At 45.3% G+C, this 12,954-nt stretch overlaps 1 pseudogene across 1 annotated transcript in view; it reads right to left on the bottom strand.

Annotated features, from left to right (window-relative positions):
- Positions 1–7,138: 7,138 nt before the first annotated feature.
- LOC308355050 (contactin-associated protein-like 3) overlaps positions 7,139–12,954 on the bottom strand; it is a 141,381-nt pseudogene continuing 135,565 nt past the window's right edge. The window contains exons 19-22 of the transcript in view: positions 11,978–12,208; positions 10,412–10,545; positions 9,522–9,609; positions 7,139–7,230 (exon numbers count right to left, since the gene is read on the bottom strand). The product of the transcript in view is annotated as a contactin-associated protein-like 3 (transcript). The remainder of the gene's footprint in view (positions 7,231–9,521; positions 9,610–10,411; positions 10,546–11,977; positions 12,209–12,954) is intronic.

The raw sequence follows: 12,954 nt of genomic DNA, 5'->3' as shown, positions 1-12,954 counted from the left end.
GTGTGGGTGCCTGAGGGCAAGCGAGGGCCCCAGCAGAAGCCCTTGAGCTGCAGCATGAACATGAGCTTGAGAAACAGACGAGCACAGGAGGGCGTCCTAGGAACCTGGTGTCAGCGGATGCATAAAGTCAGAACAGCTAGCAAAGACCTGGAACATGGAAGTTCTTCTACATGGTGCCCAATATCGTAGATGTTCCCAGCGCACTGGGAGTGTTAGACAAGGAGAGTCACCAAAATAGGGGCAGGGCAAAAAGTGCAGTGAAATGCAGGGAATCATGTGACCTCCTTTAAGTAGGGAGTGACACAACTGCTTATGCATATCGATGGCCACCACCGTGACCATGCACAGAACAGGGTCTCCCTCCTCCTTCCTCCATCCCCTCTTGCTTCTCCACATTTCCCCTCAGTCAGTGATTTTCAGACTGATTTCCACAGACACTGGGGGTCCCTGTGGTTTTCCTCGGGGGTGGGCTGGCATGGAGGTGGTAGATGAAGGCTCGAGCAGAACCCCGACATTTCACCAGTGATTCCATCAGAGAAACACCTCGTTCATCTCTTGCTGTCTTGAGCTTTGGGAAGGGCTGCTTCTCAAAAGCAGAGACGGAATCTCCTGCCCAGGCTGGCCCCATTTCTGTTCTTTCATTACACAGACGAGTGCGGAACCCGAGGGTGAAAACTACATATCCCGCGGTAGAGAAAGTTTCCCAATTCTTCTCTGGAAGAGGCTTCACTTAGGGACGAGACAAAGGTGGACAAATGGAATGATTCTAGGGGGTCTTCCCCAAATTTATGAGCGGGGCAGCTTAGTGCTGGCTCATGCTGAGGTGCTTTCCTTCCTGCACAAGTGGAATTTGTGGAGGGATGGAATTCTCCAGAACGGAGGGTAAGGACTTCATTCTCCCAAGGAGCTGGAGCGGTTATGTTATTCATTTAGGACAGAGCTAAGGTCCTTGGCTAAAGCTGGTGGTTTAACACACCTCCTGGCTGATTTCCCCCATTAACAGGTATCCGTGAGGAGTGAGCTTTAGTTAATGACACCCGTTATGGTGTGCGCTCCATGGGTTTTGACCAAGGTGCACAGTCACATACCCACCGGCAAAGTCATTTCCTTCTTCACAAAACTCCCATCGTGCTTTGCTTCTGTCACGGAACCCTCCGGGCACCGGCAAGCCCTGATGGTAACGGATCTGTGCCCCATCCCTTCTGCTTCCCCTTTCCAGGATGTTACAGATGGACTCAGAGACTGGAGAGCATTTCAGGCCAGGCTTCTTCACGGTGAAATGCATTGCCGAGTCGTCCACATGTTTGCCTGGGTCAGGTGTTCCTTCTGTTAATGGGTCGTGTTCCGTTGTATGGATGTAGCACAGTTTGTGAACTCACTCCCCTGGTGAAGGACTTCTGGACGGCGTTCACTGTTTCAGGACTAGGACAGAAGCTGGATTTACAACCCTGGAAGCTGGTAACCTTGATTAACTCACAAAATGAGACCAGTAAAGGAGTTTATCTGTCCCCATGCACCCCACTTTCCTGGTCACCAGTGGTCTTTGATGGAAGGAAGATATAGGGAAATGTGATTTGACCCTACTCGCTTTCTGACCCCCGAGGGAATGACCAAATAGTCCTGGAAAGCCTGAGGGAAAGAGAGAAAGGGAGAGAGAGAGAGAGAAAGAGAGAGAGAGAGGAGAGGTGGCAAAACCACTCCCTGCTCATGCAGTGGGAACCATAGCAAAATGCGAAGCTTGAATTCTCCTTCGTGAAGGGAAGAAAAGTGCTCAGGGCGTAGACACAGAAAATTCAGACCCCGAGGTCATCGAATCAGTTGGGCTCTGCCGTGCTTCTCCTTTCTGGAACACCTGCCATAAAAAAAATGTTCCCCGACTCCTCAGGTTGTCACAAGCTGTCCCACACGTTAGCTCTGGTTAGATTTTCTTGAGTCAAGCGTAGATGCAGGGTAATGAGATACGCAACGTTGAAGAAGTGGCGTAGGTCAAAAAGCAGTGATGTAAGACAACAGAGGATGTTTGCATATATGACCTTGAACTGGGAAAACGATCTAAGTTCTCAACTCATTTATTCTGGTGTAATTTAGTGAAGGCATGAGAAGTCTTCGGAAAGTTCTAGTGAGCCGAGATACTGCAAATTAAATATGAAGTGGAAATGCTAGCACATTTCTCCACAGGCTACTCTACATTAAATGAGTAAATCCTAAGACTGGATGTTTGATTTTGAAAACTAAAAAGACTATTTCCTGCCTAAACTAGACACTCGGTCTGGTTCCACGTCCTGGGTGTGGCATCCACTCCCTGAAATCTGTGACCCAAGTGACATCTCTTCCTCCTCCAGTGCTCCTGGCTGAGGCTGCTGGCCCAGCCTCCCGGTTCCCTGGGTTTAATCCCCAGGCTGCCTTTGCCCTCTCTCCTCTGGTGGTCCTGCCTTTTGTCTCTTACCCACATCCCACGGCACCTTGGTCCTTACCACACTGTGCCAGGAGATGTGTGAGCCATGGTTCTGCTTCGTCTCCTTTCAATCTGAAAGCCTCCCCTGGCTCCCTATTACCTAGACGATGAAGCTGAATGTCTCTTGGCCCTTGGCCATACAGTCAACACAGTGACAGGCTCACTGAAATTGTTCTGTAATACCGGATTGCTTCCTGATAATCTCAAGCAAGAGCACGTTCTGCATTCCAGGCTCGGCTGCCTTGTCCTGGCCCATCCCCCTGGTGGCTGGATCTCCTCTCCCTGCCTGTCCTCATTCTCCACGAGGACCCCTTAGCACTCTCAGCATGTATGCCTCATCGCCGCCAGGACGGGAGGGCTCGTAAGACCTGGAGGAGCACAAGACGATCAACGTGTCTGAAATAAAGCATGGATTGAGCGGTGTTCAGAGTCCAGGTGTCCCAGCAGCTGGCGGGCTGCCGTCCTCCCCTCCCCCATCCCAGTCAGACGACCGGGCCGCTGCGGACGGGCTGCCAGGCTGCCACGCTCCATCTGGAATGCAAACACTCCAGGCAACCCCTTCCTAGCTGTCAGAGCATCTTCCCCAAGCTGTTTTCACTAACAATGCCTTGGACACCAAAGGTCATGGGCATTTTGTACACCAGGGGCCCAGGCTCTGATACCAGCTGGGTGTGGAACAATTCAGATCCATTCTGATGTGAACTAACCCCGAGCTGGGGAAGACGCCCCAGTCCCACAAGACCACCGCCCACTTCAGAAACCAGTCACAAGTCCTGGGCCACTCACACTTCTGCTGGACCAGCTCTAGCCTGGGCATTCCAGGACCTGCTCCTCAGGTTTGAGAATTTGCTCGAATGGCTCGCACAACTCAGGAAAGGGCTCTGCTCACTACTGTCAGTTTATTGTAAAGGCTCCAACTCCAGGACGGCCAGGTGGATGAGAGGCACAGGGCGAGCCATGTGGAGAGGGACAGGGCACTGCCACGCTCTCTTGGGGGTCACCAACCTCCATCACCTCCATGCCTTCACCAACCCAGAAGGTCTTTTTGGAATTTTCAGGGAGGCTTCATTACATAGGCACGGTTGATTAAATCGTTGGTCATGGGTGATTGACTCAACCTCTAGCCCCTCTCCTCTCCCAGGAAGTCAGGAAGGGGGTAGAAAATTCCAGCCCTCTAGCCACATGGGTGGTCTCCTGGCCGTCAGCTCCCATCCTGGGGCCACCAGCCATGTCACTGGAAAGCAGAAGCTACTCTCATTACTCTGACTCCAAGGGTCTTCTGAGCTCTGTGCCAGGACACGGGGACAAAGGCCTAATACATGTTCCCCGTGTTCTCATGGTTCTTTGGCTCAAACCCTCCCATGGTGCCCCATACACTTGGAGTAAAGGCCAGAGTTGCCCAGTGGCCCGTAAGGTGCAGCATGACCCAGCCCCGCTCAGATCTCATCTCCCACCATCTTCCCCAGTCTCACTCTTCAGCCACTGCCAGCTGCTGCGCCTCACACATAGCTGATGCACAACCATAGTTTGGTCTAAGAGTTTTATAAATGTAGCTCCTACCTGGAGGAGTATCATTCATTTTGAGTTAATTTTTCTAAATGGTGTGAGGTAGGGTCAACGTCGCTTTTTTAACCTGTTGGCTCTGTCCCATTTGTTTAAGACACGAATCTTCCTCCCCTGGATGGGCCCGGCAACCATGTCTACTGTCAACTGACGATAAATAGTTTGACTTCTCGACTCTCATCTACTCCGTTGGTCAATATGTTTGTCCTCATGCCAACAGCACACAGTTCTGACACCATGGCTTTGTACCAAGTCTTAAAATCCAAGGTGAGAACTCCAGCTTCACTTTTCTTTTCAACATGGTTTCGGCTAATTGGATTCCCTCACATTTCCGTATGCATTTGGGATCGACTTGCCACTTGGACTTGGATCGGAATTGTATTGAACCTGTAGATCAATTTGGGGAGCCCCACCACTTAACAACGTTAACACTTCTGGTCCCCGAGCACGGATGTCTTTCCGTTCCCGTGAATCTTCCATGATTCCTTTCAGCAGTGCTTCCTAGTTTCTAGCGCAGGCGTCTCACACCTCTTCTGTTCAAGTTATTCCAAGGTATCTTGTTCTTTCTGATGCTACTTTAAGTGGAATTTACATTTTGGTCTTCATTTCATTTTTGTATTATTCATTGCTAGTATAAAAATACAATAAATTTCTGTATGTTGATCTTATATCCTTGCTCCAACTGTGTACTGTCTCCATTAGCTTTTTTCATGGATTCCTTACAAGATCCCATTCTCTACAAATAGAGTTAGTTTTACTTCTTCCTTTTTATTCTGGGTACTTTTTACTCTTTTGTTCTTGCCTTGTAGCCCTCACTCAAACCTGTAGTACAATCCTGAAGGAAGGCGGTGAGAGTAGACATCCTTATCTTATTCCTGATCTTAGGGAAAGATTTCCATTATTTTCCATTAAGTGTGATGTCAGACATGGAGTTTTTTTGTTTTGTTTTGTTTTTATTTGACAGACAGAGATCACAAGTAGGCAGAGAGGCAGCCAGAGAGAGAGGAGGATGCAGGCTCCCCGCTGAGCAGAGAGCCCGATGCGGGGCTCGATCCCAGGACCCTGGGATCATGACCTGAGCCGAAGGCAGAGGCTTTTACCCACTGAGCCACCCAGGTGCCCAGGCATGGAGTTTTTGTAGCTGTCTTTTTTGATACGAGGAGGTTTCTTTCTATTCCTACTTTGTTTTTTGGGTTTTTTTTTTTTTTTATGAAAGCACAGTGGATTGTTTTCAAATGCTGTTTCTGTGCCTATTGAGGCAACCACGTGGTTTTTGTCCTTTATTCTGTTAATATGCTGTTTTACATTGATTGTTTTTATCTGCTGACCCAACCTTAAATTCCTAGGATAAATCTTATCTGGTCGTGTATAACAATTTGTTTGTGTTACTGGATTAGATTTTACTGGATTCAATTTGTGAATATTTTGTTGAGGATCTTTGCATTTGTATTCACATTGCTAAAATTATATAAACTTTTTGTGTCTTCCACCCTATGACTTTCCTCCTAAATGAGATAAATTCTTAGGCAGAGCAGAGCAAAGACAAAACATACATCACAGAAGTCAATGGAGTTTTTAATATCCAAACTGTAGTCTGTCCATGAAGGCATCAGTAAGTAACTCCCACATTATTTATAACCCTATTCTCATATATGGAGTTCCACTTCAACACAAGATCCTTCCGTGGGGTTCTTCTCCCCACTAAGGTTTATCTGCATGACTGTACGGACTTGAACTACCTTCCACGTATTGTACTCTTTCCCAGGAGGAAGGAGAAAGGCACATCATTACTCTGCACCCTTCAAAACAGATTTTCATTTTGGTATTTTGGGGATCTTTACTGTTGCTGCTCTTTAATGCACAAAAGACAAAATCCAAAGAATACCATTTACACAAAAGTCTTTAGAGAAATAAAACCTAGTGAAAATGCCAGGGCACCTTACTGGGTTGTTGTATTTTAAAGCTCTCATACTTCAGGGTTACAGGCCACATCCAAATCAAGACTGGACAGAAAATTAGAAACTTAACGATCTGCACTTAAACTAGGATTTTACTAAAATTATTTTATAGTAACCGGGAGCACTTGACCTGAGTAGTCATCATTAATAAGACCACTGAAGAATGGGAAGAATGGCCTGTTAATTTAGAAGATGACCCTGAGCTGTTCCTCCCAACACATATTAGGGTAAATAATAATGATGATAAAGGAGATTCGTCATGAACACTATTTTATTCTTCATGTTTCCTACTGTACTGAGAGCACTTTGAGGGCAGGTACAATATGTCTTGTTTCTGGGACTCAAAATGCCCAGGGAAGTACAAGTGCACATCGGGGACCCCCAACACTTTTTTACTGAATGGACAGGTTGTTGAGTCGAGGGAGCTAACCAAAAATAAGCGGAGGACAGCCTGACATAGCTCGGGACAACTGTCTTTGGAAAATGAACGGCTCGTCATTAGCCAGTCTGTTGGTGTATTTTACTGCAAGTTTATGAAAGGAAGCTCAGCTTATATTTCCCGAATCTGAACACAAAAGAGTCATCTTCTCATAGTTACTAACTGCTAAGTAGAAGCTATCCTGAAATAAAGTTACCCAAAACTCGAAAAGTTTTATTAGCCTTTGATCAAGATGCATACCTCTAGGTACAGATGAGATGAATATTTATAATTTTATTAGACTCAGTTGCTTCAGGCAATAAACTTCATTGCTGAATTTCAACTTTAATTTCTATAGCCCAAGAGAGATGTTTTTTGACTAGACCTTTCTTGAATAGAAACATGAACATCTTCGATTCCGTGCTACTGCTCTCTGCATATGAACTTGCAGGAAAATAAAAATGTATATGATAAAATGTATTATTCTCCTTTTTTATTAAAATGATTCCCTTTATATAAGGCAGTTTAGTTATTAAATCAGTTTCCATAATCCATGACATACCCTTTTACAGATAATACATCCAAAGCTAAATTGTCTTTAAAAATGTTTGTCAATTTCACACTTTCTGCTGGCAACTTCCTACCTTGTGCCACAGTCACTTCTGAACCTGCCTCATCTCTCCTGTCAGAGCCGGAGTCACTGAGGGCAGGCAGTGTGTGGTGTGTTCCTTTTGTTCCTTGACCCTATCTGTCCTCCTGGCCGGGAAGCGTGCCCACAGACACCTGCTCCAGCAACAACGGAGGGATGACTCTGCTGGGGGCAGGCAGGACCATCCCTGCAGTCACAGATCGCACCGGCACGTAAGTAAGCTGAGCTCTGAGGCTTGCACACCCCTAAGATGATCTACTCCTCACTCTGTTCAAGCCATGGATGGTAACGGTCAGGCCAGAGAGTGGAGCTCAGCAGCACATAAAAAGGGAGCAAATTCTTTTCCACTTAGATATTAAAAATTCTTTTCCACTTGGATTGTATAAAAAATTATACGCTTCAGCTGACCGCCGAGGATGGCGTTCCATCCCACTGTTCTGTGAAACGCAACATGGGCTCTGACTGTTTAGGAACTTCATAACCTCTTCCCACTATTGTATACTGTTGCTCTCACGGGTCAAAGCCAGAGGAGGACCTTGTCTCTTGCCACTGTTTTCCCAGTTCTTGTGGGTTTTCTGTACCATGTCACTGTTTTTGTTGGTTTGGTTTGGTTTGGTTTTGGTTTTGGTTTTTAAATTTATTTGACAGAGAAACAGTGGGAGAGGGAACACAAGCAGGGGGAGTAGGAACGGGAGAAACCGGCTTCCCACTGAGCAGAGAGCCAGACGCAGGGCTCGATCCCAGGACCCTGGGATCATGACCTGAGCCGAAGGCAGATGCTTAACGACTGAGCCACCCAGGCAAACCTCCCCCACCCTTTTTTTGTTTTTTTTTTTTGCCACTGTTCTAAATAGAATTAAAAAAAAAACTTACTGGGTGTTGTATCTAACTCATGAATCACTAAATTCTACACCTGAAATTAATATTACACTGTATGTCAGCCAACTAGAATTTAAATAAAAACTTTTAAAAAAAGAATTTAAAAAATCTACTCATATCACAAAAACATGGATGTCCAGAAATGCCTAGAAAACATACCTGAAGTCGCACATTAGAGACTGAGCTGTTCCCCTCCCTCTCCCATGGGCTGTTTGAGCTACAGACTTCTCCCGGCGCCCGAGGGGAACAACTGTACTCATCTGCACTCCTGCGGCAGCTGCTGGAGGCCCACACGGCACGTGCGGAGGGGGCAGGAACGGCGAGCCACACCAAAGCCTTTCTGCCGACACATCATGGGGCCCGACTCTTTATTCACACTAAGGCACAGTTAGAAAGCAGGACCACTTTGGCCCAAAGTTGGTATCCATTACACGATGCCAAGACTATGTTTTCACAGCAAAGAACCCCGGGACCCTGCCTCACTGGCTTAACCCGCACCTGTAACACCCAGGACCCACTCGTAGCTTCCCGTCCCCTCTACCATCTAAACGATGCGCATCTGTGTCTACCATTTACAAGGGCGCGCTGCGATCTGCCCCATTTCCTCTGAAAAATAAGAACTCATCATTTTATTGCCCATCATCTTTTAGAAAAATGTCACCGTTTTAACAGTTACTATGCTTCTCACCCTATTTTGAATGTGCACTCGTGGGCCGTCTCTAAATCTCCAGCGTCTGTAGGATGTTTTATGTGTCAGGGATGGAAGAAATGATCAAAGAATCAAGGTACAAATGGCTGAAAAGGTAGTAAAGAGTCCATGAATTATCTCGGTCCGAACACAGCCAGATGAGTGTCACGTACCAGAGCAGAAATTCTACCCAAGACCACAAGAGGATTTCTCCCAAATAACTTTTTATATCGACAGCACATACAGTTTACAATAGAAACAATCAAAAGGAAAAAATATCTTTCAAACGTTATTTGTATTTCAATCTAATTCTTGGTGACAAGGGGGGAAACAAAGGCATAGATAATTTGATGCTTGAGTAGTCGGGTTTGCTTTTACCAGCCCTACAGGGGCGTGGGGGTCTTCAGATCCTGACCTTCCAAGGGTAGCTGGGAGCACTGAACACATCTCAGAGCAGGGCCCAGCCTACCGCCAACACGTACTCACTTGCTCAAAGAAAATGTGAGTCCTTTCTTCTTGTAAATGTAAATCTATATTTACCATTGGTTGGTTTCTGCATTTGACCGCTGATTAATATACAATTTGTGAACGTGACACCTGCTTTGATTTTGCCTTTCCTCGATTGTTATAAAAATACCAAGTTTCATTCCGCTTGATTGCCAAGCGAGAGGGCACGTGTGCAGACACTTCTCCGGGGTCACCGTGGCTCCCCTAGCAGACAGCCCTCACTGGCGATTACAGGCACACGCGGACAAGAGGGCCGCTTCTACCTTGATTGTCACTTGCTGGGAAACCACGAATACGACAAGGAGCCTCGTTCAGCCTCATGAACCCTCCCCAAGTTTGCAACCTGACACTTCCGACCCATGTCGGGGTTGGGCGTGGGGGACGATGCTCTTTCTGACACTTACCTAAAATTGTCCCCAACATAAGGGATTTGACAGCATTGAATTCTGTCCCTGATGACAGGACGACTTGTCTCCTTGCATTCTGGTTAACCTATTAAATATTCCATGAGAAGCAAACATCAAAATGGCGAGTAATGTTGGTGATAAGAGAATGGGAGTCTGAGGGAGACCAAGGAAAACGGTAAAAACAAGCCATACGTTTGGCTGTCACGAAGGGGAATCGGTTTCATAGCAATTGTTTTAATACCTCGGATTTCACACCACCCCATTGCCTGTTCTTTCCCCTTTATTTGTCTTCATGGTTTAGGGATCTGTAATTGGTACAATCCACAAAGAAATGCAATAAGCTATTTCAAACCTTAAAGCTTTTGCTTATTTCAAACAGAAATTAGTAACACAAGCCACAAAACATATTACTGGCACAGAGTCAATATATAAAGGTTATTCTTCAAAGCCCAGTGACAATGAATAATTGAAACATGGAGGCTTTTAAAAAATGTATTCCCACTTTCAGCAAAATCTTGCTTTTCCCCTTGTGTTTACATTTCTGCCGCCTTTGCTCTTTTGTAGTCAGATGGAAGTAGGCTCTCATTCTCGTCAGAATGTCTCCAGTAATCGCTGGGAGAAACTGGGCAACATTCCCCTACCAACGAGGACAGCTTGGCATTTTCAGAGGTCAGATATTAAGAAGAACCCTGTCAGCCTCTTGCTAAACAAAGAAAGGACATTGCTAAAGAAAACACTTTGACTACGTTTTCTGTCCCCAGGACTTTCTGGGAAGACTGCTAAACGTGTCTCTCTTTTACTAGGATTTATTCTCAAAGCCTTGCTGGAGGTCATACACTGAATGCCACAAGTCTGGTTACTGTGGCTGCTGTGAATCTACCCCTTACCTCTACAGAGACCCCCGCCGCTTCTCTGTGAATCGTCACCTGGTGAAACCGCCCATCGGCAAAGTTTTTAAAACCAAAGTTAAAAACATCAGGTTCTTGGTGTTTGTCCAGCTTATACCTGATCTGCAAACTTCCTAAACAAGACCAAAAAAATGACATTTTTAAGTAAAATTGAATTTTATAAAAACCGTCAATACAGGTTCTAAAGCACATTTTGTTTTTATTTATTTCCTATAATTTGAATTTATTGAGCATTTGCTTAAGGGTACCGAGAGTCTCTATTCCTGGAAGAGTGATCACTTATTTGCTATTCCAGGGCTGAATTCAGAATCCGATTACACTATTTTATTTTTTTGTTTTTTTTTTAAGATTTTATTTAACTTGACAGACAGAGATCACAGGTAGGCAGAGAGTCAGGCAGAGAGAGAAGAAGAGAAGCAGGCTCGCTGAGGAGCAGAGAGCCCGATGTGGGACTCGATCCCAGGACCCTGGGATCATGACCTGAGCTGAAGGCAGAGGCTTTAACCCACTGAGCCACCCAGGCGCCCCCCAATTACACTATTTTAAAAGTCAAGACCAAATGGTATTTTCCCAAGTTCTTCCATTTTCCTTAACAAAAGGAAAAAATTCTAAGTTAAGCATATGGGAAGTCAGAGCTAGGCTCAAAGTTAATTATTCATGTGATATTCGTAATATTAAATGGTAAAACCTCAAGCAATATTGCATTAACATTCAGTTTCTATAAGCATCACTTCTTTTAATGTGACTTATTTTAATGCATTTTAATGTATTGCTGACATTTGCATAATGAATTTTTTTTTGCACAACTAGAATTTTTTTCCTAATGTTTCTGCCATAATCAAGAAACAGAAGAAAGACCAATGATGTGCTACAACATCTAAATCTCCTGATGTCCTTCACAGGGATGCCCACGACCCCATAACCCTATACTGCCTGGAGCAGATCTTCCAGAAAGTAGGTCTCTGTCCTTCCGCTCTGTGAAGCGAGGTTACAGCTTGGTCTAATGCTCCATCTGCAACAGTCTTGGAAACACTTGGTGGCCATGAGTTGGGAACCTCTCATCCCACTTTTCTTCGTATGTAGATATTGCCATGAATGGCTTCCCACCCACCGATGAGTAAAGAGCAATCCTATTCATGTGATGCTTAGGAATAGTGGATTTTAGATAAATATACTTCTTTACTTTGCTAAAAAGGAGGAGGAATTATTTTCCATGTACAAAGTGAGCTATCTCGTTTCAAAGTGAATTGCAGAACTCATTTATTCACTTACAGAAGGAAAGACTTCCCAGAATAGCAAGAAGCCTCGCGGCACGTGAAATACCTAAAATGATCAAACGTCCACGGGGGAAATGTATCTTAAATGTGATCATGGAAATGTGAACTTTAGTGATAAACACTTGAGGGTTATCATGAACTAGTGTAACGAGCACGGCAAGCCACGCAATTGTGTTTCCTTTTCGTAGTTAAACACCCAAAGGGTCCCCCTCCTTGTGGACCTTATTTTCTAATCCAGCCTCCTTGTTCTTGAAGTCTCAGCACTCACCGTTGGGGTCGAGGATCACGGACAGGTACTCCTCGTAGAAGGAGCTCACATAGAGGAGTAAGCTGGGCGTCCCTGTGGTCCGGAAGCTCAGTGTGGCCACTTCTCCAGCCAGCGTCAGACCCTCAGGAAGTGAAGCCGCAAAGGAGCTGGTGTTCTTGCTGGCGGTGCGGTTAGAATGTTCCTGAAAGTTGTAGACAACGGACGAGCCGGTTCCAAAATACACAGAAATCTCTGGAATGACACTCATTTTTGTTACGTTAACACGAAGTCAAGGCGAGGCTCTTCTCTGCGTGTGTTTACACACTATCTCTAACCCTTAGTCTCTCAAGACAGGAAACAAGAATGTCACGCTTTGCTGTTTTTTTTTTTTAATTTAGAAATATTTCCGATTAAAAAGATAACCAAGGGGCACCTAGGGTGGCTCAGTGGGTTAAGCCTCTGCCTTCAGCCCAGGTCATGATCTCAGGGTCCTGGGATCGAGCCCCACATCGGGCTCCCTGCTCAGTAGGGAGCCTGCTTCTGCCTCTTTCTCTCTCTGCCTGCCTCTCTGACTACTTGGCATCTCTCTCTCTCTGTGTCAAATAAATAAATCAAATCTTTAAAAAAAAAAGATAATCAAGTATGGATAAAAAGATAACTTATCCCCATGTATATTCGCATGATGTCAAACTGAGTAACAATATTTTATTATGGCCCACAAAATGCTTCATCTCAGAGTTATATAGCATTAAATGCCAAGTGTAAACATAAACTTAGAGCTATTGTCCATCTCAGTGTCGCGTGAATGATGCTGAATCCAACAGAAGTCATCATGAGCTTCTCAAGAACAGAATCATAAATGGACAAATTTGGGAGAGAAACAACTCTCCTTTAGCTGGTCAGAGAGAACTGCCTTATCCTTTCGTAGAGAAAGGATCAAATGCCAGAAACACGAGGCAAACAGCCGAATGAGGTGCCTCCTTCTCCCCGTCCTGCCC

This window comes from Martes martes (genome assembly GCF_963455335.1).
Source record: "Martes martes genome assembly, chromosome: 14".
NCBI classification, from domain to species: Eukaryota; Metazoa; Chordata; class Mammalia; order Carnivora; family Mustelidae; genus Martes; species Martes martes.
The sequence above is the reverse complement of the archived record's forward strand: the minus strand, read 5'-3'. Positions and strand labels throughout refer to the sequence as shown.